Below are 25599 nucleotides of genomic sequence, written 5' to 3' on the forward strand. Positions count from 1 at the left end.
GAGTTAGTGGCTGGCCTGGGATTGGGATCTCCTGGCTCCTAGTATAGCAGGTTTTCCCTCCAATCAAAAATCAGTATTTATGTAGAGTTGAAAGGGGGCTCTCTAAACAACAGTAATAATAAATAATTAAAACTTTCAGTCTTTAATTTAAACCTTCGACATACAGATATGAGACCCCTACAGTATGCATGCTATGGCCATGTTTGCCTTTGCTGGGGGATACAAAGGTGATTAAGACAAATCATCTGCCCTTAGAGACCTTTGCACCCAGGGGAAATAATGCATTAACTACATGAATAAGGAACACAAAAAATAAAATGGTAGGTGCTGTCAGAGACAAAGATGATGCACGACAGAGATTAAGAAAGTTTGAGGTTTAGACTGTTTTGATTTCAGGCCAAAAATTTGATTAGCATATGACAAAGAATGTCCTCTCAGGGTGCTGAGCTGTACCCAGTATTGGTTACTTTTCACCCTTCAGGGCAAATTTCGCTCCCTTCATCCTTTCCTTCAATCTCACATATAAAAATCTCATATAACTTTAAGTTGAGGCTCAGTCCGAATATCATTTTCTCTATGTGTTTTTCTTAATCATCTCAGTCCTAAACAACCTCTAAAAATTCTTGGCGCACTGAGCATTTCTATTGCATGCATAATACTTTATTCCATAAAGCCTGATGTTGTACTTATGTGCACACAGGTTTCGTTAAAAGAGGAAAAAGGATTCATGACACTTGTTAAAGAAGGTAAGGACAACTTTATTCAGGGGATTGGGGAGTACTACAGTGGTGTTTTGTAGTAGAAGACAGAGAGAGGAAATGAGCCTCGATTCTAAATGTAAGGACAATGAAGATTTGTAGCCAAGGAGCATGGTAAGAGGTCAATAGATGAAAGATTACTAAGAGGAAACATCAAGGCTAGGGGGATTCTTTCTAGACCAACTCAACAGGATTCTTGCTGAAGGCAGGCCAGAGTGACAAGATACCAGAGGTGAAGGATTTTTCCTAAACAGACTGAGTAGGAGTCTTGCTAAAATAAGACTAAATGTGCCAATGACAGAACCCAAGTTTAGGGACTAGTCAGAAAGAGACTCACAGGAGCTTGACTCAAATGTGGTCAAAAGAGAGAGTTTCAAACTGTGTTTTGGCCCTGTCTATCTTTCTAACCTTATATACTAGAACCCCACGATATTCTCTCTACATTCTGTCAAAAATAAATAAATGAGAATTCCAAGTATCTCATCTTCTCATTTTCTTGTCTTCATCCTCACTGTTCTTCCTTTCTGGAATACCTTTTCTCCTTTTTGTTTTCTCAGCATTATGTCCTCCAACAAACCCCTTCTAACACCCTACCAAATTCCCCAATTCCTGGTCTGATGGGGTCTGAAATGAGGCAGAGCTCTCTGGCCAATTACATCAGGGCCAGGAGTGCAGAGGCAGCTCTCTTCTTATGATTGTCACCATGGCTGAAGTAAAGCACCAGATCATGTCCCAGAGGTCAAAACTGAGATAAGTGGAAACTGGGTGATCATCAGAGGGAAGTGAGCAGAGAGGAGGAACCAAGGAACCAAGCTCAAGTCAGTGATATAGAAAACAAACCCACAAAGAGGAACAGACAGGGAAAATGCTAAGTATGATGAAGTAAGAGCACAAAAGTCCCCCAGAAATGGTTCTCCAGTTTTCAAAATGAACAATGTGCTTAAACTGGAGACTAACTAAATGACAAACACCCTTTTTATGTCCTTCCTCCAGGACATAGATTACGATAGCAAAATCCCATGGCAACTTTTGGAATTCTGGAGTTTTTCCCAGAAATCTCTTGGACCACAAATTTCTTATCAGTATTGGCTAATTTCTGTGTCATGAGGGATACAAGCAGGTACAGGGAAATAGTTGTGGCTGCTGTGAACGGAAGGGGACGGAGTTGCCCCGAGGGTGTGTATTAGGCAGGGTTTTCTAGCAGGACAGAATTAATAGAACAGATGTATATATGACGGGGAGGATTTTTTCTGTTTTGTTTTGTTTTTTCAGATGCAGTTTCGCTCTTGTTGCCCAGGCGCCATCTCAGCTCACTGCAACCTCCACCTCCTGGGTTCAAGCAATTCTCCTGCCTCAGCCTCTCAAGTAGCTGGGATTACAGGCATGCACCACCACACCCAGCTAATTTTGTATTTTTAGTAGAGACAGGGTTTCTCCACATTGGTCAGGCTAGTCTCGAACTCCCAACCTCAGGTGACCCACCCGCCTCAGCCTCCCAAAGTGCTGGGATTACAGGCATGAGCCACCGTGTCAAGCCTATGATGGGGAGTGTATTAAGGAGAATTGACTCACACAATGACAAGGTAACATCTCATGATAGGCCATCTGCAAGTTGAGGAGCAAGGAAGCCAGTAGTGGATCAGTTCGAGTCCTAAAACCTCAAAAGTAGAGAAGCTGACAGTGCAGCCTTCAATCTGTGACCAAAAGCCTGAAAGCCCCTGGCAAACCACTGGCGTAAGTCCAAGAATCCAAAAGCTAAAGAACTTGGAGTCTGATGTTCAAAATCAGGAAGCATCCAGCACGGGAAAAAGATGAAGGCTGGAAGACTCGGCAAGTCTTCTCTTCCATCTTCTCCTGCCTGCTTTATACTAGCTGCACTGGCAGCTGATTAGATGGTGCCCACCCAGATTAGAAGTGTGTCTGCCTCTTGCAGTCCACTGACTCAAATGTTAATCTCTTTTGGTTACACCCTCACAGACACACCCAGGAATAATACTTTGCATCCTTCAGTCCAATCAAGTTGATACTCAATATTAACCATCAAGTTGACACTCAATACTAACCATCACAGGGTGTTTATGTAGCAAATGAGAACAGGCAAAAGTTGTAGTGTTGAAGTAGGCGAGACCAGGGGAATTTTGGTGACAAACAGAGGTTCTTCACAAATAATGAATTTAAGCTACTAAATTGGAAATATTAGATTTATATGATGTTGACTTGAAATGTAGAGGGGTTTTTGTGAATCTAGCTCAGCATGAACATATCAACTCATCTGGAATAGCACTCATAAAATTAACTCAGGAGAGGCCAGGTGTGATGGCTCACATCTGTAATCCCAGAACTTTGGGAGTCCGAGGTAGGCAGATTACCTGAGGTCAGGAGTTTGAGACCAGTCTGGCCAACATGGCAAAACTCCGTCTCTACTAAAACTACAAAAATTAGCTAGGCTGGGTGGCGGGCCCCTGTAATTCCAGCTACTTGGGAGCTTGAGGCAGGGGAATCACTTGAACTCGAGAGGTAGAGGTTGCAGTGAGCCAAGATCATGCCACTGCACTCTAGCCTCGGCGACAGAGTGAGATTCCATCGAAAAAAAAAAATAGAATTAACTCAGGAAGATTCTGTTCCATTAAGTAAATTAGGGAAGGATCAAATGTTTACAGATCTGAGGAACAACCATCATTTTTCACAGTTCAAACCAGAACTCAGCTAGTAGAGCATCTAAAAGACAGACTGCTCAAGTTCAATCCATGTCTCACTCACTTTCCCAGTGCCTGTGATTTCCTCTAGTAAATCTATTGCCAAGTCATAGATATGCACTATTTAATAACCTGCTTGTGAAAGTTGGGTAGACACCTGACTAGGTGTAAGCATGGAAGACCTCAAATGAGTCCTCTGAAGCTGAAATAGAAGCCGCTAATGGAAACTAGGACCTGGAAAGCCCATGAAGGTAAAAGATTCCATTGGTGAGCAGTCATAGTCATGGGCTTGAAAGACTTTGACCAAGCACTCATGTCTATTACCTGTCCTTGTGCTGGCAGAACAGAATGAGGTTTCTATGTGATTCTTTATTTACCTATATCACAAGTCAGGGATGAGTGGGAATTCAAGAGATGAAAAATACCATCCAGTTTCCTGGAGGTAGGGCAGATTTGGGGGTGGAAGGAAGGGAGGTTCCCATAGAGGGTGTGTTCAAGCACAGAGGTAGGTGAAGGAGATCAGAATATGCCGCCTCAAACTATACCACTTGGCATATGAATTATTTTGATTTCAAGATGATAGAGGGAAAAAAAAGCAAAAGCAGACAGAACTCTCTTCCCTCCCCCATCTGCCTAAAGAAGGCAGATGTGAAGGTGCCCCCTTTCCCTCTCAGATACCAGGAGGAACAGGAGGACCACCCTTATCACCAGACATAGAGACATAACTGAGATGAATCTGCATAAACAAACCTTTCTAATTAACGTTTATCTATCATTAGTTTCCCCCATATATTTACCTTCCCACAATTTACCATTCCAAGAGGCCTAAAATCCCATATCCTTTATTTAGTCACTTCTCCACAATTTATCACCTTTTGTTAAAATGATATATAAGGCCAAGCATAGTGGCTCATGCCTGTAATTCCAGCACTTTCACAGCAGGGGTTGCAATCTCTATGTCTGATAAAACAGACTTTAAACCAACAAAGATAAAAAGAGACAAAGAAGGGCATTACATAATGCAGCCATAAAAAAGGATGAGTCCATGTCCTTTGCAGGGATATGGATGAAGCTGGAAGCCATCATGCTCAGCAAACTAATACAAGAACAGAAAACCAAACACCACGTGTTCTCACTCATAAGTGGGAGTTGAACAATGAGACACATGTACCAGAAGTACAAAGAGGAGTGGGTAACGTTTCTTCTGAAACTATTCCAAACAATAGAAAAACAGGGAATCCTCTCGAACTCATTTTATGATACCAGCATCATCCTGATACCAAAACCTGGCAGAGACAAACAAAAAAATAAAATTTTAGGCCAATATCCCTGATGAACATCGATGTGAAAATCCTCAATAAAATCCTGGCAAGCCAAATCCAGCAGGACATCAAAAAGCTTATCCACCACAATCAAGTCAGCTTCATCCCTGGGATGCAAGACTGGTTCAACATACACAAATCAATAAACACAAACATAATCCATCACAAAACAGAACCAATGACAAAAACCACATGATTATCTCAATAGATGCAGAAAAGGCCTTTGACAAAATTCAACAGCCCGTCATGCTAAAAACGCTCAATAAACTAGACATTGATGGAACATATCTCAAAATAATAAGAGCTATTTATGACAAACCCACAGTCAATATCATACTCAATGGGCAAAAACTGGAAGCATTCCGTTTGAAAACTGGCACAAGACAAGGATGCCCTCTCTCACCACTCCTATTCAACATAGTATTGGAGGTTCTGGCCAGGGCAATCAGGCAAGAAAAAGAAATAAAGGGTATTCAAATAGGAAAAGAGGAAGTCAATTGTTTCTGTTTGCAGATGATATGATTGTATATTTAGAAAACCCCATCGTCTCAGCCCAAAATCTCCTTAAGATGATAAGCAACTTCAGCAAAGTCTCAGGATACAAAATCAATGTGCAAAAATCACAGGCATTCCTATACACCAAGAACAGACAAAGAGAGAGCCAAATCATGAGTAAACTCCCATTCACGATTGCTACAAAGAGAATAAAATACCTAGGAATACAACTTACAAGGGATGTGAAGGACCTCTTCAAGGAGAACTACAAACCACTGCTCAAGGAAATAAGAGAGGACACAAACAAATGGAAGAACATTCCATGCTCATAGATAGGAAGAATCAATATATCATGAAAATAGCCATACTGCCCAAAGTAATTTATAGATTCAATGCCATTCCCATCAAGCTACTATTGACTTTCTTCACAGAATTGGAAAAAGCTATCTTAAATTTCATATGGAACCAAAAAAGAGCCCACCTAGCCAAGACAATCCTAATCCAAAACAACAAAGCTGGAGGCATCACACTACCTGACTTCAAACTATACTACAAGGCTACAGTAACCAAAACAGTATGGTACTGGTGCCAAAACAGATATATAGACCAATGGAACAGAACAGAGGCCTCAGAAATAATGCCACACATCTACAACCATCTGATCTTTGACAAACCTGAGAAAAACAAGAAATGGGGAAAGGATTCCCTATTTAATAACAATGTTGGGAAAACTGGCTAGCCATATGCAGAAATCTGAAACTGGACCTCTTCCTCACACTTTATACAAAAATAATTCAAAATGGATTAAAGTCTTAAATGTAAGACCTAAAACCATAAAAACCCTAGAAAAAAAACCTAGGCAATACCATTCATAGACTTCATGGCTAAAACACCAAAAGCAATGAGAACAAAAGCCAAAATAGACAAATAGGATCTAATTAAACTAAAGAACTTCTGCACAGCAAAGGAAACTATCATCAGAGTGAACAGGCAACCTACAGAATGGGAGAAAATTTTTGCAATCTATCCATATGACAAAGGGCAAATATCCAGAATCTGCAAAAAACTTAAACAACTTTATAAGAAATAAACAACCCCATCAAAAAATGGGTGAAGGACATGAACAGACATTTCTCAAAAGAAGACATTTATGCAGCCAACAAACATGAAAAAATGCTTATCATCACTGGTCATTAGAGAAAGGCAAATCAAAACCATAATGAGATACCATCTCATGCCAGTTAGAATGGCAATCATTTAAAAAGTCAGGAAACAACAGATGCTGTAGAGGATGTGGAGAAATAGAAACACTTTGGTTTTTTTTTTTTTTTTTTTTTTTTTTTGGAGACAGAGTCATGCTCTGTCACCCAGGCTGGAGTGCAGTGGCATGATCTTGGCTCACTGCAAGCTCCACCTCCTGGGTTCATGCCATTCTCCCGCCTCAGGCTCCTGAGTAGCTGGGACTACAGGCAACCGCCACCATACCCGGCTAATTTTGTTTTTGTGTTTTTAGTAGAGACAGGGTTTCACCATGTTAGCCAAGATGGTCTCGATCTCCTGACCTCATGATCTGCCCACCTTGGCCTCCCAAAGTGCTGGGATTACAGGCATGAGCCACCACACCTGGCCAGGAACACTTTTACACTGTTGGTGGGAATGTAAATTAGTTCAACCATTGTAGAAGACAGTGTGGCAATTCCTCAAGGATCTAGAACTAGAAATACCATTTGACCCAGCAATCACATTACTAGGTGTATACCCAAAGGATTATAAATCATTCTACTATGAACACGCATGCACACCTATGTCTACTGTAGCACTGTTCACAATAGCAAAGACTTGGAACCAACTCAAATGCCCGTCAATGATAGGCTGGATTAAGAGAATGTGGCACATATACACCATGGAATATTATGCAGCCACAAAAAAGGATGAGATCATGTCCTTTGCAGGGACATAGATGAAGCTGGAAACCATCATGCTGAGCAAACTAACACAAGAACAGAAAACCACAACACCACATGTTCTCACTCATAAGTGGGAGTTGAACAATGAGAATACATGGACACAGAGAGGGGAACAACACACACCGGGGCCTGTCAGAGGGTGGGGGGCTAGGGGAGGGATAGCATTAGGACAAATACCTAATGTAGATGACAGGGTGATGGGTGCAGCAAACCATCATGACAAGTGTATACCTATGTAACAAACCTGCACGTTATGCACATGTACCCCAGAACTTAAAGTATAGTGTTTTTAAAAAATGTAGTTCCAAAAAAAAAAGATATAAAAAAACCCCCAAGTTTAACCACTTCTTTGGGGTTTTCACTTATTTTCTATGAAGCCCCCCCAAGACACATAAAATTTTAAAAATATTAACATCAAATATCATTTATATGCTTTTTCTACCGTTAATCTTTGTCAGTTTAATTTGCAGGTCCCAGGGGGGGAAAAAAAAAAATAAGAAGAAAGAGAAAAAGTTCTCCCCTCTTCTACACAGAGATTCCCTCCTCCAAGTAATTTTCCACCTTGGCTTCACATTAGAATCGCCTAGGGAGCCTTAAAGAATTCCAACACTCACTCAAGTTGCAATTAATATAGAACAATTAATATAGAATCTCTGTAGCAACCTAAGCATGGTTCGTTTTAAAACTTCCTAGGTAATTCTGTACAAACAAAGTTGAGAACCAATGCCTTATCGGTTTGGTGTGTGAAATTGTGGAGCAGTGTATAGTTCACTGGAGGGAAGATGAAGGTCAAAGCTAGAAAGCAAAGCCTATGTTTGGTGATCGATTCAAGGTTCTCATTCCAGAGTGGATGCCAAGAGTATCCGGGAAAGTGTAAGCACACAATGAAGTGTAGCAGAGTGGATTAAAGCAATGTGGCCCAGAGTATTTCCAAAGGTGAAGTGCATTCCCATATGTTCTGCTTATATACAGCTGTCACAGAGCATGTGCAGGTATGCCAGCAAATAGGACACCTTCCAAAATCAGTCTCTCCTTCTGACTTCCCAATATATCTCATGTTTGTTTGCTTACTCTGATGCCTATCAATTGTATTCTAATTGCTAAGATGCCTGTCTTTCCTACTATACTAGAAGTTTTTTTCTTGAATTAGAGGCTTTTATATTATTTATTTATTTATTTATTTATTTATTTTTATTTATTTTTTTTTTGAGATGCAGTCTCACTCTGTCGCTCAGGCTGGAGTGCAATGGTGTGATCCTGGCTCATTGCAACCTCTGCCTCCTGGGTTCAAGCAATTCTGCTGCCTCAGCCTCCCTAGAAGCTGGAATTACAGGCACGCGCCACCATGCCTGGCTAATTTTTGTATTTTTAGTAGAGTCAGGGTTTTACCATGTTGGCCAGGTTGGTCTTGAACTCCTGACCTCAGGTGATCCACCCACCTCAGCCTCCCATCTTCGCTTACCTGTAGTATTTTCCAATGTTATAAACCTTTGTTGATAAATGAACTACTTGTTTGCATGTTACATAGTATCTTAGTTTGTTCAGGCTGCTATAACAAAAATACTATAGACTAGGTGGCATAAACAACAAACATCTATTTCTCACAGGTCTGGACACCAGGGAGGCCAAGATCTAGGTGTCGGCACACTTGGTGTATGATGAGGGCCAGCTGCCCAATTCATAGCTGGCCATCTTCTCACTGTGTCCTCATAGGGTAGACAGAGCTTTCTGAGGTCTCTTTGATGGGAGGACAAATCCCATTTATGAGGACTCCACCTTCATAACCTAATCACCTCCCAAAGGTCCCATCTCCTAATACCATCTCCTTTCAGGTTAGAATTTCAACATTTGAATTTTGGGATGCCACAAATATCCAGTCTATAACACATAACTTTTAGATACAGTATCAAAAATACTTTCTTTTCAAAGGAATTTGAAATCCTTAGATCAAGGGCATAAAGAAAATGGCATAGGTATTTCTTATTGGGAGACTCCAGAAAATCAACTAAAATCCTTCTCTTTAATTAGCTCAGCTTACATAAGGTAAATACATAAGGTAAATTCTGTATCAGAAGAGGGAGACATTATGTTCAGATGAGGCATGTTTTGGTGCCATGTAAATCCAAAGGTTAATGACCAGGCATGAAGATATTTTAATTCTAATCTATGATTTCTAATTAATTTACAAAGAAAAATTTCCATTGTTAAAAATTGCTCTAAAAAATGATCTGCTTAAGGAAGGTGACTACATGATATAAATGAGAGTGAACAGAGAAATGATTCTGGGTTGAAATATTTTCCAAGGCTGCCTCAGCCATATTCAAGTTGTATTGGTTTTCTGTCAGATAAAACTAATGTGTGCTCATAAAAAGAATGATCTGCTTACCTGGTTGCTGTTGTTAAATTCAACTGCTTTAATAGCAGAGATTGTGTGTATAGAATAAAACTCTACAGATACCTGCTTCAACCAGCTAAAGTTCAGCCTTTTCATTCATTCAGTCAACATTTGTTGATCCCAACACAAGGAAATGATAAATGTTTGAGGTGATGGGTCACCTAATTACTCTGATTTGATCATTACTCATTATATGCATGTATCAAAATGCCACACGTACCCCATATATACAATTATTACATATCAAGGAAAAATTGAAGAAAATATTTGTAGAGAATTCACCATGAGCCATATCTTCACATCCAGCATGCTCAAATTCAAGTGAGTAGTTACTACATGCTGTCATAGGTTTTGTTAAAGGGGATTCAATAGATTAAGAAAATAGACGTTAGACTTAAGTGGGACTCAATGCTAGAACTCATTCGTTCAATCATCGATTCAACAAATATGTATAAGAACCTACCACGGACCATGCATTGTATTAAATAATAGGGATTATTTAATAGGGGGATACAGGTCACTACAAGATAGTCTTAACTCCTGCTTAATGGAGTTTACAGTTTAATGGGGGGAGAGGGAGACAGAAGTTAGGTAAAACAACAAACAAAGCAGTAAGTGTGAACTGTGATAAGTGCAATGAAGGAAAGAAACAGGGGTCTGAAAGATAACAGAAGAGAAACTAGCTTAGATTGGTTTTCAGGAAAAGCTCCTTCGCAGAAGTACCACTTCAACAGAGACACGGGAATGGAATAGACCATGGGGATGGGAAGTAGCTAGGGCAAGACCGAATCCTTCTAGAGGGTGGAAAAGCAGCCAGTCAATCTGTCCCTACAGAGTGAGCAGAGAAAGCAGTCTGGAATGGGATTCAATACAGGGATCAGGAGTCAAGGACAGTGCAGGGCTTGACTGTAAGACAGAAACACAGCCATAGAGAGTCTAAGGCAGAGTGGAAGGCTGACTCCAGTGACAGATTCAGTGAGTTTTTACTTGATTGGAAACTTGAAAGAACAAGCCTCTGGTCTTCCTCTGGAGATACCTTTGCAGCATGGTCCCTTCTTGATCTCAAAGAGACCAATTCAGTTAAGAATTTGATACTCCTATCTAAAGCCCTGTCTTCATCTACCCAGAGGCCTTCAGAACCCATGTTGGCCAAGAGTGTGACATCCCCTCTGCAGATTTGGAGATCTGTTGGGGAATTCAAGTTCCCTGCAGTCTGGGGAAAGCTAGTCTTCTGGTTCAATGGACTCTCCCATTGGTCTTTCCCCAGAGTTCACATTAGCCTTTTCCTTTGGCCCTGTAGCACCTTCAGCAGAGATTGTGACCACAAGGCATTTGACGTAACCTTGTCAAACCAAAGGGAAAAAGTTCGGAGCGCTGAAACTGCAAAACTCTAACACAAATATTACAAGCCTACAGAATAGCATATCAGGTACCTGAATATTTCAAGAAGTGTTATTTTTAAAGTATTCTGTACAAACAAATGGATGACATTGGATGTAGTTATATGACTTGAAAGAAATTTAATGTATTTAAATACACAGCTTTTGGCTTAACTAAGCACTGGAGCACATTTTCTCAGGCTATATTTAGGCTGTGAGTTTCCAGGTTTAAGGAATTATGAATTATTGAAAAGCACTTTGCAAAAATTTGGCAGCAATCCCTGAGCCACAGACTGAATCTGATTTTCAAACTTCTAATATTTCTTCAGTGTAACCACCTATGAAAGGAGTGTTCAAGAGAGATCAGAATGCTAAATGGGGTGAGGGTTTTGTAATAACCAAGCCAGTGACATGGCGAAATACAGAAGGAATACTGACTAGCAGTGAGAAGATCTGTGTTTTCATTCCAGTTTCACCTCAAAAGCCATGAAGCCTTAGGTAGCACTGAATCCCTCTGAGTCTTTTTTTTTTTTTTTTTTTTTTTTTTCATTTATAAAGTGGAGAAAACAATGTCTACCCTTCCTGGACTATTGGCCAGAGTAATTATAAGAAACCTGTGTGTGTGTGTGTGTGTGTATGTGTGTATAAAAACTAAAGCATCAACAAATGTAAATAATAATTGGATGATAAAATATGGAATCAACCTAAGTGTCCATCAAAGGATAAACAGATAATGAAAATGTGGTATACATACACAACAGATACTGTTCAGCCTCAGAGAAGAATGAAATTCTGTCTTTTGTGACAACATGGATATGCCCAGAGAAACATGACACGGAAAGATTAATATTTCATGATCTCATAAGCAGATTCTAAAAAGATCAAACTCGTATAAGCAGAGAGTAGAATGGTGTTTACCAGCGGTTGTAGGCAGGGAGATGTTGGCCAAAGGATACAACATTTAAGTTAAGAGGAATAAATTTGAGAGATCTATCGTACAACATGGTAACAATAATTAATAACAAAGTATTTTATGTGTGAAAATGGCTAAGAGAGTATTAGGTTGGTGCAAAAGTAATTGCGTTTTTTGCCATTAAAAGTACTTTTAATGTACTTTACATTAAAACCACAATTACTTTTGCACCAACCTAATAGCTTTTTAGTGTTCTTATCACATAAAAAAGTATGTGAGGTAATGCATATGTTAAGTACCTAGATTTAGTCATTGCACAATTACATACTTTAAAACATCATGTTGTACATAATAAATATATACAACTTTTATTTATCAAATAAAAAAATAAATAATAGGGAATGTATAAGAAAAACATCAATCTCGGTGGAACCTTAAAGTTTGGCCAGGCACGGTGGCTCTCTTCTGTAATCCCAGCACTTTGGGAGGCCAGGGCGGGTGGTATCACTTGAGGTCAGGAGTTCGAGACCAGCCTGGCCAACAGGGTGAAACCCGTCTCTACTAAAAATACAAAAATTAGCCGGGCATGGTGGCACTTGCCTGTATTCCCAGCTACTGGTGAGGGTGAGGCAGAAGAATTGCTTGAACTTGGGAGGCGGAGGTTGCAGTGTGCCAAGATCGCACCACACTGCACTCTAGTCTAGGTGAAGAAGTGAGACTCCATCTAAAAAAAAAACAAAAAACAAACAAACCAAAAAAAAAACCTCAAATACAAATACATGTTTCCTTTACTTTAACATTTTCAATTTTGGAGGTGAGTAACCACCACCACACTTAGTCTCTAGGTGATTTTCAGGTGTGCCCTCTGGGCATGACAGGAGAACAAAGCTAATTATTTCTCTTGTATGCCCTTTCCTGAATTGCACAAAAGTTTGCTTTTCTGGCAGCCTTTCTTGATAGTTTCTTTCTTGATCTGTGTAAATCCATCTTTAGTTCTAGATTATGACTTGAGATGTTTTCTGCTGCACCTACGAATCTCACATTCACCTTCAACTTCTTGACACAGAGACTTTCTGTCCCTCCGGGAATCTGCTCAAATTCTGGGAAGCAGGTAGTCCCTTCCCAACATGACAACTTTCTCCTAGTTCTACTACCAGGGAAATCTGCCACTTGTCTCCACCTGTCTCATGTCCTATGTGTTGGGGTTCAATCAGGCTGGTGGGAAAAATATTAAAGATAGTTATAGTAATAGTCAAAAACTCTATTGGAAGGCCTGAGCGTTCGCATAGCTTCAGATTGCTTGCCCGAAGGCAGCCAGGGTCTCTTTGCACGAGCCAGAAACATTAGGGTGCAAGTACAAAGGAATGTGGGAAGTTTATCTTACTAACCTGTTTACTTCTATGGGCTTAAAACTAACTTTCATCCTACTGCGGGTACTTTACTGCCTCCTACTGCGGGAGTGGCCAAGGGGTGGGGGGAATCCGGCAGAAGTTTATTACCCACAAATGGTGTTTGCTTTAGGCCTTTAATCTTTACCCTCTAGTGGTGTTTACTCACAACTTTTGTTATTTAGTCTTACTGAATAAATGCAAGCCTGACTAGCGTATCAGGGCCGAGTTGCAACTGTTTACAGAACTTAGCTTGGCTGTAAGTTGCTCAGACCCTCAGCTGGACTGGCAGAACAGATTATCTATGTGTCAGTGTACTTTATTCATCGATTGCCGAATTAGGAGTCTGCAGGAACAGCCCACCACCCCCCAGCTATTGCCCCCGAGAAAGGAGCGCTGCCTCACTGTGTATTTCTCAAGTTGGGAGTCAAACTTCCCATGCTCTCAACTGTTAGTGGGATCACATCGTGGATGGTTTCCTGAACAGTGCCTTCATCAGGTGAGAGATGAGCCGTATAGTACACATCATTCTTTATGTGAATGGAAATGTTCTCTCCTTCAGAAATCTTCCTATACCATTTTGTATTCCCAAACTAAGTGCTGATAATTCAAGTTTTAAAGAACTGGTATTCAAATTTTCTCTTGTTAAATTCTGCATGTATCTATTGGTCTTCCATCCCCTTTGTACCTACTTGTATCACATTGGCGTCTTTTGCCAACATCCTATTACAGATGGAAAGGACCCTCCCAGATTTACCTCTATATTAGGTAAGAAAATAACACCATCCACACTGTGACATTCAGATTTATACTCTTGTTCCTTGTGTATCATTTTTATTTTCCCAAATGAGCACACAAATTGTGCTATTGAATTGTCGGTGTGAAACTGACTTTAAAGGCATTGAATTGTGACTGCCCCATGGTCAGACCATTTGAAAGATCTCAGAAAGGACCCAATTCTTAGATCATAACTTTGAAGACCATGGTCTTTTCATCATAAAATTCCCCTTTTTCTCTCTCCTCACCTCCTTTTACTTTTGCATATACAAATTTCATCAACTGCTGCTTTTTAAAATCAGTCAAATCTGGTCTAGAAACAAAACAACAAATTAAGCCTGAAGCAGATTAAGCCTTTATATCTAACTTCTGAATCACAGGAAATGCAGGGGACTGAAGACCATGTTAAAGGACACTATAAAGATGCAATTGACAAAATGCATATGTGGGAAATGTCACAGGACGAAAGGCCTAGTTTCTTAAACAACAATAACAACAAATTACAAGGATAAAAGGGGAGAAATGGAGGTGAACTTACAGAGTAAGAAGGATTTTGAGATACTATCAAATATTTGCAACATATGATCTTTATATCCTGATTCAAACAGGATGGCTGTAAAAAAGAATTGTGAGACAATCAGATAAATTTGAACACTGCTTGATATGCAATATTAAGAAAATAATATTTTGAGGGTAAAAATGCTTTTTGTAATTATGTTTTTTAAAAGCAGACTTATCCTCCCAAAATCCATTCTGATACATTATAAGGGAGATTACACATTTGAAATTTGCGTCATAATGATACTAGTAGGGTGAAAGTGGTAGGATTGGAGAGAAAACAGTATTGTCCATAACTTAATAATTTTGAAACTGAATGATGGTACAAGAGTGCTTATTAGACTATTCCATATATATATTTACATATATATATTTGAAATTTTCCATATTAAAATGTGTTTAAAAGCCAGTTGAATATTTTACTAACCAGATGATTGAATAAACATCATTTCAACCGGCTGTGTTGATGTAATGTAGACTTGGTCTGAGTAAGGTATTTGATTTATTCTTTCCCTTATTTACCAAGAGTATAAAAACCAAAAGGCCCAGATGTGTAATGCTAATGGAAACTCTGCAATACCTGCATACCACAGAAGTTATTTGTTTTGTGATACACTACAAAGTGAGTGGAGAAAATGCATAACATTGTTCTTTGATTTGAGCAGTGAAGGCTGCTTTCTTCTCTGTAGCAGGAATTAAGAAAAATGCAACATAATGATCCACCTTGCTTTGAAGTATAATAGCTTTCTGTTGTTACTCAGGCCCCTGTGAGCAAGTGTGATGGATCCTGTGTACTATGAGGAGATAAACTACAGCTAGAATTTATTAGAATACCATCTAAGCTATAGAAATAGAGAATGAGAAGGGATTCAGAGATGACTTCAATAGATTCTGTTACATTTTATGTCTTTTAAAGAATGTGATATAAACAGGATGAAACTTTAGCATGTTTGTTCTCTGTGTCAGGTATATGTATATTTGTTACATTTTTCTCCATTTTTCCTTTTATGATAAAATATTTTAGTATAAAATATTTAAGGTTTTTCTGAATTTGCTTTGACACGCAGCTTGAGAATTAGAAGAATAAATATAATCAATACAATTTTGCACTCTGGATGGACATCAGAGACAGACTTTTACAGGAATTGTGATTTACAATGTCATGGAAGAGCCTCTTTCCTCTCATTCCCTTCACACCACCCCTGAAAAGAGACCAAAGATGTAATCAGATTAGTAAGTGTTATGTCTTAAAATGCAAACACTGTCAGGAAGTTAAGACATTGGCTGTCACTCAACTCTTTGTGTAATCATCTAAGATGTATTCTTTCTGCAGCCCATCTCATTCATTCCAAACGTGAAGACTATTAACTCCTTAGGAGCTGCAAAACTGATTTTTCATAAACCCATATATACACTAAACATTGCATATAGACTGCATAAATAGTATGTCTCACAAATATATGTGCTGTCATTTTTCAAATATATATAGATAATGGGATTAACAAAATAAAAAAATTTCAAAAACAAATAGAATCCAAAAATCCTTTGGGTCATCATATATTATCTCAATTGATGGGTTAATAAAAGTACAAAACCCATCATGAAGGGTGTCAAAATTTGGAAAGCCCTCCAAATTATCTGAGAGGGCTGTATTTCATTCTTTCTTTGGTCACATAATATTTCATGGCATAGATGAACTGCAGTTTATTTAGTCAGCCTTTCCTGTATTGGTGAGCTTTCTCTGTACCCAATGCTTGGCCAATACTAATAATGGTACAATAAACATCCTTGGACATATGATCTTACAAATGGACACCTTTGTTTATATGAGTTAGATTCCAGTAATGGAATTGTAGAATTAAACATGAAGTGTATTTTAGGTTAAAATAGATGTTGCTATATTGCCTTCCAGAAAGGATGTAAGGCTTTGCAATCCCACAATGTACAAAAGAGCCAGGTGCAGTAGCTCACGCTTATAATCCCAGCTACTCAGGAGGCTGAGGTGGGAGGATCCCTCCAAGTCAGGAGTTTGAGATCAGCTTGGACAACATAATGAGACCCCATCTCTAAATAAATAAATAAATAAATAAATAAATAAATAAATAAATAAAAAATGAAAATGTACAAGAGAATCCATCTCCCCTATTCCCCACCAGTAATGGGTTTTATAGTTATTTTTAATGTTGTCAATCCAATGGATATAAATGATATTTTGTCATTATTTTCATTTTAATTTTTCTTACTACTTATGAATTCAAGCATCTTTCCATGTTTAGTTGAGCATTAAGTTTTTTTAATTTGAATTGTTTATTCAAACCCTCTCTGCATTTTTCTATTGTGTGTCTTTTTCTGTCACTCTGTAAGTAATCTATATATTACAGAAATGCTTCATATCTGATGTCTCCCTCTCCCACCTCTCAAGTCACTTTCTATCATACTGATCTTTTTCATTTTCTCCATAGTAATTACCACTATTTGAAATTATTTTATTAGTCATTTGTTTCTTGTCTGTCTCTGTCACTTTCAATAGAATATAAATTGCATGAAAGCAGCAAATCCTTTCTTCTTCAATATCTCCATCACCTCTGATAGTGCATAACACAGGATAGGCCCTGAACTATTTTTGTTGAATAAATAAATGAATTAGTGATGGCAGTTAATTATGCATAGGTTCGTAAAATATAATGCTTGACTCAAGGTACCAGGGATAAATGTCATAACTATGACAACAATATATCCCACATTTTCTGGAATCACTTTGATTATTCTGTTCTCTTAATTATACTTGCACTTGTGACACCATGTGTTTGACTTGGTTCATACATACATGCATAAATCATGTGTGGACACAGAAGAGAAAGCAATGAATAATTATTGAGGGGCTGTAAGGAATAGGAACAACATCACTAGTGATAGCAAGAGTTTGCCATAAAACCAGGAGGAAAGGCACGAAGGCAGAACAGCTTGGTCAAGAACAAAGAGGTGGGAAATCAAGAGGCATTTATGAGTGAGTAATCTGGTGTCATTAAAGAATGTAATATGTTATTTGAGATAGCAAGAAGAGTGAAATGAATTGTGAAGGGAGAGGTGATGGTGATCAGGTTATAGAAAATTTACATGTTAAACTAAGGAGTTTGCTCATCATTTTTTATAGAAAATGTAAAGTCATCAGAAGTATTTTAGCAGGGGAAGTGACATAAATTTATAATACAGAAAGAACACTCTGGTGGCAATGCTATGAATTAATTAGAAGGGAAAGAGAAGATTTTATTAGTAACAGTCCTTCTCACAGCTCTAAAATAACTTGTGCCAAGCTAGTACAAGTATATATTATGGGCAGCATTTTTAATGGAACTAGCAGAGTCAGCACACATTTCCCAAATCAGATGACAGAATAGACTCTCTAAATTTTATCCGTTAGCTTTTGCTGCCCAAGTTTTTTATGCTAAAGAATCAAAAACATATGAGTTTCATTAATTTCCTCAATAAAAAGGATGCTTAAATTGATAGTTACGTTATTTTTCTGTCAAACAGTATCAGTCTCCTAGTATAACCCAATAGTTCTGAAACGCTTTGGAGGAATTTTGTGTGCCAAGTACTGTGCTTGATCTTTACCTAGAAATGAGTTTAATTGCTTATATTAATGTTAGGAAATGTCATCACCTAGACTTAGCCTGTCGCTTGCCTTATTCAGGATAGATACATCTAAATGGTAAAGTTATATTTATATTAGGCCAAGATAAGAGGAGATATATTTGTCTACTTTTGTTGGTTTAATAAATGTCAGAGAATACTCTTTGGCATGAATTTTCCAATCTGGACTAGATATTGATCAACTAAAGTGGTTAATTGGCACATCTCCCTTTGGAGAGGTAGTAGCTCTTATCTTAGGGTATCATCAGGTTCTCCTTAAATAATTTGTTTAAATGGCTCCTCTGACAAACTGAACAAAACTTTATTGAGAGGGTGTAGTATAGTTAAAAGGATGTGGGGCTTTGGAGTCAGATATCTCTAAATTCAGATCCCTATTTCCCACTTACTAGTTGAGTAACATTCATTCAATAAATGGTTGAGAACTATTTTATGCCAATTATTGGTCTAGACACTAGAGATTGAAAGGCTCTGCCTTTAAGAAACCAACAATCTAGAAAGAGAGCTAGACAATGAAATAAATAACGTACAATAGAATAATGAACAGTGGTAACACAAACCAATAGGTAATGTGAGAAAGTAGCTAAATGAAAAGGAACTTTGGACCAAAAGATAACAAAGTGTCCAGACGTGCCTAAGACTGCTATGTTTGAACATAAAGATAGTAAAGTTTGTTTTATTTATATACAAAACACTGTGTGAACAAACAACTTATCTGTTTATACCACTGTAATTTCTAGCACCTAAGAGAGTACCTGACACATAGTTTGAGCATAATACATATTTGGTGAAAAAACAAATAAGATAAAAAATGTGTGGGGAGATCATGAGAAATTAAACTAGAGAAACAAGCGAAGAACATATTAAGTTGGGTTTGTATTCCAAGATTTAAAATTATGATTTTTTTATTCTGGATCTGAGTATTTTCCAAATTTAGCTAAGAATTCGAATTCATCTGAATTCTGGGTCAGTGTTAAAAATGTAGGTTCCAGTCCTCTTCCCATAACCAAATCCTAATCTCTGGGAAAGGAGCCTGGAAATGTGTAGTTTAGCTCATACTTTTATCTGATTCTAATGATTATGTGAGGAAACCAGATGAGGCAAAGAGGATAAAGGCTTGAACCAAGACAATAGGATTAATAGAGGAAATGAGGAAATCCATGAATTATATCATGTGCTAATTAGGTTAGCCTGTTAAAACTCATTAATCATTGGAGAATAATAGAGAGGAAGGCACTTATTTTCTGATTTTTGTCCTTGGGTTAAGTTGATACCAAGAAATACAGTAAATAATTCCAAAGGAGAAAATGATTGGGAAGAAAAGATCATGAATTCTAGAAAAGTCAAATTTGAAGTGCTTATGCTAAAACCAGGGGTGGTTCAAAAGGTAATCTCAAGAGAAAAGGGTAAGCTTGAATTACAGGGGCAGATACCAGCACAAAAAAAAATGCAATATCTTAATCTGTTCAGATTGCCCCAACAATTCATGTTACGACATTTTGCCTTATGACATATCTCCAATAGTGTACAGGCAAATATTTAGTAACCAACTCTCAGGGAGCAGGGAGAAAGCTCTGATCTGTGGCATCTGCCAAATTTTGTGATGTAAATACACCCACTATGGTAGATTTCAAGTTACCAAACACATCACAAAATATGGGTTTGGGAAAAGATGTGCATAATTGTTTCTTGAAAGCCAGAAGAAGGTGATTCCACCACACCATTGCCATCTCTGTGTCCCTCAGAAACTCACTTGCAATATCCTTTGGGCCATTCCTCCCTAATGGGTCCATACTCTAGCAAAAAACTTTCCATCCTAGCAATAAACATAATACCAAAAAAAGTCAAGTCCAATATATTTAAATAAAGTGATTCCTTTCCAAACATCTCATCTGTTCTTCCCAAATCCTCCCAGGCTGTAGCACTCTTCTCCACGCCAGCAGGCAGTACTAAGCAGCTGGGTAGAATCATTATTCATTTTCCAGATGTATCATAATTTGGTCAGGTCTGGGTCTTTATGAACTCTCTGGCCTTTTCAATCCTCATCAAAGAATTTACTTAAGTGGCAATCTAGATCTACTGACTTAGAGCCCAAGTTCCAAGATGGTTGGATTCTGATGGCCAGTTAGCTGGGTTTACAGTTCCTAGAGTCATCTCATCTGCCTCATTCACATGTGTGTCTTTATTCTGCTGAGGAAGTTCCACATCATTCATTTCCTCTACTATGCAGTCTGGCAAAGGAGGCTTTGTAATCACTTCCTGAAGGATGGGGGAGGAAACTTGGATGAGGCAGCAAGAGTACAATACTGCTGGAATTGGTTCACACTTATAAGGAGACTGCAGCTATCTCCAGCATTATCTGGCAGGATGCTCAAAATCAGTCTGATGTTTACCAAAATCTCCTATCACACTACCTCCACACTGCTTATCTTTAGGACAAAGCTGACGGATTACAATTTGGATTTCTTGATTGCCTTTAAAAAAAAAAAAAAAAAAAAAAACTTGGGTGCTTGTTGTGTCATAAACTGCAATGTTTTTAGCACTTTAAAGTTGGCATTCCTTTTTATTGTAATCTGATTTGCACCATTTCCTTTGGGATATCAGCTGTCAGACTAACTCTTGACTCTTTGAAAGTAAAGTGCCATTTTTTTCTCTAGCTATTTTTAAAGTTTTGTCTTTTATTATTGTTTTAGCTGCCTTATAATGATGTACGTAGGTGTGTTTTCTTAGTATTTATCTTGCTTGTGGTTTAAAGTGCTTCTTTAACCTATGGCTTTATTTCTTCTATCAATTTTGAGAAATTCTCAGCCATTATCTCTTCAAATATTGTTTCTGTTCCATTCATTTCCTCCTCCCCATATGTGTGTCTATTTACATTTATGTCAGGCTCTTTAATGCCACACATGTTGCTTACGCACTTTTTATAATTTTCATTTCTTACACCATGCAGCTTATGCATCAACAAATGAGAATAATGACATCAGATTTTGGACTTGCCTTGCTAAATTTTCTTTTCTCTGAGATCTCAGCTACTCAACACCTGGCTGCATTGACAGGTCTCCAATGCCCTCAAATTGGTTTTCTTTTGTATCTTATCCAGGTTTCCTAGTTGGTCTCTGAAGAAGGGTTGTGTGGCTGTAAGCTAGTTCATCATAGCCAGAAGTAGAAGTCCAGGACAGAGAAAAGTAGCTGTATTCTGGATATATATGGAAAGTACACATTGAACATTATATGGAAAGTACACATTGAACATTGAAGGACTTGTTCTTTCATACAAAGTAAGCTGTGAAAGATGAATTAAGTCACACTAAGGCCTTTGGCCTGGGCTACTGGAAGGATTGAGTTGTAATTTATGGACACAGAAAGAGGGCATGAGGAAAAGGCTTGGCAAGGGAATATCAGGAGTGAATTTTGAGATAACTGTTTAAAAAATAAACAACAGAAGGTGTCCAGGAGGCATTAATATATGAATCTGGAGTCCAGAGAAGAGATACAGCCTGGAGATATAAATGTGGAAATCATGGGCATATGGATGATGTTTACAACCAAGAGAGTAGATGAAGTCACCAAATGTAGGAGTGCAGATGAAAAAGAGATAAGATCTAAAGAGTAAGTCCAAGAGAACTAAAATTTATGTAGCTGTCAGGGAGATGAGGAGAAACCACCTAAGGAAAATAGAAAAAGGAGCAGAAGGGAGATAAAACAAAAAACCAAAAACCAAAAAAACAGATTCAGGAAGAGAGATTTAAAAAAAGAATCTACTCCTCTATTTGGATTCCAGGAACGTGATATACGTATAATGTGATATCCTGGAATCCAAATGGAGAAGCTAGTCCAAGAAAAAGACAGTCAATAGTGCATCAAATGCTACTGAAAGATCAAATAAGATGACTGAAAATTGACCACTGAGTTAGAAACATGGGGTCATTGGTGACATTAATGAGAATCATTTCAGCAGAGGGTGGAAGATGTCTGATTACAATGGGTTTAAAATAAAACTTTAGTCAATGTATTAGTCTGTTTTCACACTGCTATAAAGAAACACCTGAGACTGGGTAATTTACAAAGGAAAGAAGTTTCATTGACTCCCTGTTCTGCATAGCTGGGGAGACCTCAGGAAACTTATAATCATGGCAGAAGGAAAAGAGGCACATCTTACATGGTGGCAGATGAGGGAGAGGGAGCAAGAGCAGGGAAAACTTCCTTGTAAAACCATCAGATCTTGTAAGAACTCACTACTATCATGAGAACAGCATGGGGGGAACCTCCCCCATGATCCATGATCCAATCACCTCCCACTTAGTCCCTCCTTTGACATTTGGGGATTATAGGGATTACAATTCAAGATGTCTTCGGTGGGGACACAAAGCCAAACCATATCAGTCAACTGCATCAGGAAATTATTTCTTGCTGTCTATGTAATTGAAATTTCTAGACAAACAATTTGTCTAAAATTCATCTGATTTCCTGGAACAGATTGGCACGATTCATGCATTCTCAAGTCTGGTTATTTGAGTCTTTAAGCATACCTCCTTTAAAGTTATCTCTAGGATCTCTTCATGGTTGAAGACCTTTTTTGCACTAAGTATAGTTAATAGTCACGAGTAAGTCGTTAAGATTTTGTATACTCTTCACACTCCACAAACCGTCATCTGGAGAGCTGAGGCAATATTGCACAGTGAGGAAAATGTAAGTAACTTCTAGAACCTGAACTCTAACAAATACTTGCCCCTGGAGGCTTTTAGCAGCTGCCTCTGCTTTCTCAGTTCTGGAATTACATTTCCGTGGATGATTCCAGCCAACATTCAGAGACATCCCCACAATGAGAATAGCACACTCAAGAAACACACACACACACACAAAACTTCTAGTGGCCACTTGTCAAACTATAATATTTTCTGTGCACAAGCTTCAGAACTCAGAACCATACACACACATATACACACAAACAACTTCTAGGGGCCACTTCTCAAACTATAATATTCACTATACAAGCTTCAGAGCTCAGAACCACACAAACACACACACAACTCTTGTGAACTTTGGAAAGAAAGGGGTACCCTTGACTCTAGCAATTCTGGCATATGTATGTGTCACAATCCTTCCTTCCTCCTCTAGACAAAATTTATTTTTCTAAGACCATTGAATTAGGTTGGTAAACTCATTGATTTATTTTTCTGTTCACCCTTCTTCAGATACCTCCCTTGAAATCTCAGAGGACTCCACCACTGACGTAAATTCTCAGAACACCATCAGCTTTAATCCTCCTTCTAAATATCTCACTCAGTATTTTGAACTCATTCAGAGTTCAAGGTTATTCTGAAGAACAGAATGAGAAACTGACATCTCTGACAACAAAGATGCCATTTTAAGTGATTACTCTCCATCATCACAATATACGACGTGGCATATTCTTCAGGATATGCTAACTGCTAGAACTAATGTCCCCCAAATCACAATCACCAAACATTAGCACAGTGTTTTCTTGCTTGTGTTAAAAGATAAACTTAGGCATATTAAAAATGTAACAAGTTTGAGCATTAAACAATTCTTGGACTGATCAGCACAGGAAGGCAAGCAGTTCAGCACCCCACTGGTGGGAGGGGCAGGTAAGAGAGGAACCTATGAGATGTTTATGAAAGAAAGACAAAGAAAATACATTTGGTTAGATAAAATGAAATGTTCCTTATTAGAGGTTAGTTGGAGATTTCTGATTGGTAAAGTCTCTAGTTAGAGGTTAGTCGGTTGTTTCTGATTGGTTAAGCTTAAAGTTTATTTTACTGTTTACATTAAATTGGGTTTGGATTTGCTTAAGTAGGTACCCAAGGTCCTGGAGCTGTCTCAGCCTAGATGCCTCTCAGTTAAACATTTTAACACTTATATACCCCAAGATGAACATTCCTGGTCAGGTGGTTCTCCTGGGCACCTCTACACTAAACAAAACCTCAGGAACCCAGGCTGTTTCCATTCTGTGGCTTCAAGGTCCTTCTGACATCTTCAGCCATCCAATAAAGGAAAGAGAGAACAGAGGTTTGCACAAAGGGTTTTGAAGCCAGTCTTCAAAATTGCATATCATCTCCACAACATTTAATTGACTAGAAAGTAGTCGTGTGATTTTTATCCAATTTCAAGGGAGATAGGGAGATGTAGTCTTGTGTGCTCAGGAAGAGGAAATATAATTTCTGAACCTCCAGCCTCTCTCTGCCATAGACTTCATTCTGACCACCAAATTTTCAGCTCATTCTTTGTTCTATGTGTAAATCACTCATCCACTCATCTATGAAGATGACTCAAAATCACATCCAATCACATCTTCATCAGAGTTCAGGATCTCCACATGATGCGCAATCCTTCCATCAGGGCTGGATATGGCTCCTTGTTTTCTGGTAGCCTATGAATTAAAACAACAGTTATCTGCCTGTAACCACCACCACCCACACAGGCGATATGCAATAGTGGAACAGAAGCAGGACAACAGTAATAAATTCTCCCAGTTACAAATGAAACAAGTGGGAAAAGCCTAGAAGTCAATGATCTACAGCAATTCTCAAGTCCATTTGAGTAGAAAATGTGAAGAGCCCTGACATCGTGATAGGAAAAGTTGTTTGAAAGGGTGTTGCTGATGCTGTCCAGGAGGAAGGTCCTCGTCCAGTTGACATGGTTTGCCTGTGTCCCCACCAAAATATCCCCTTAAATTGTAGCTTCCATAATTCCCGTGTGTTATGGGAGGGACCTGGGGGGAGATAATTTAATCATGGGGTCAGTTTCCCCCATATTGTTCTCATGGTAGTGAATAAGTCTCACCAGGGCTGATGGTTTTATAAGGGGAAACTCCTTTCGCTTGGCTCTATTCACTCTCTTGCCTGCGGCCAGTGTAAGATGTGCCTTTCACCTTCCGCCATGATTGTGAGGACTCCCCAGTCATGTGGAACTGTGAGTCCATTAAACCTCTTTTTCTTTATAAATTACCCAGTCTTAGGTATGTCTTTATCAGCAGTGTGAAAACAGACTAACACACCACTCTTCTTTGCAGCTGGCTTCATCCTCTGCAAGCTCCATCTTGTTTGTCCCTTACTCCTCTTGGTCATACATGAAGTGGGAGAGGGAGGGAGAACACGCCTTTTGAGATCCTTGGAAGACAGCCTTATGCTTATGGAATTTTGGAGTTCGAATGGTTGTCTGAACTCTAAAATGGTCAAAACTGGTGTTTGGTGGTTTTTACTTTTGTCTGTTTGTTTAGTTTATGGCTTATTTGTAGACAAAAATTCCTCAAAAACTTAATAGGCTTCTGATCAATTTA

General features: G+C 38.6%; 1 long non-coding RNA gene across 1 annotated transcript in view; it reads left to right on the forward strand.

Moving 5' to 3' along the window:
- The first annotated feature begins 17563 nt into the window (after positions 1 to 17563).
- Positions 17564 to 25599, forward strand: part of LOC140712190 (uncharacterized) — a 162715-nt gene continuing 154679 nt past the window's right edge. Inside the window, exon 1 of the long non-coding RNA XR_012093674.1 lies at positions 17564 to 17655. This is a non-coding gene — a long non-coding RNA (uncharacterized lncRNA). The remainder of the gene's footprint in view (positions 17656 to 25599) is intronic.

The sequence above is a fragment of the Chlorocebus sabaeus genome, chromosome 8, assembly GCF_047675955.1.
Source record: "Chlorocebus sabaeus isolate Y175 chromosome 8, mChlSab1.0.hap1, whole genome shotgun sequence".
In the NCBI taxonomy this organism is placed as follows: domain Eukaryota; kingdom Metazoa; phylum Chordata; class Mammalia; order Primates; family Cercopithecidae; genus Chlorocebus; species Chlorocebus sabaeus.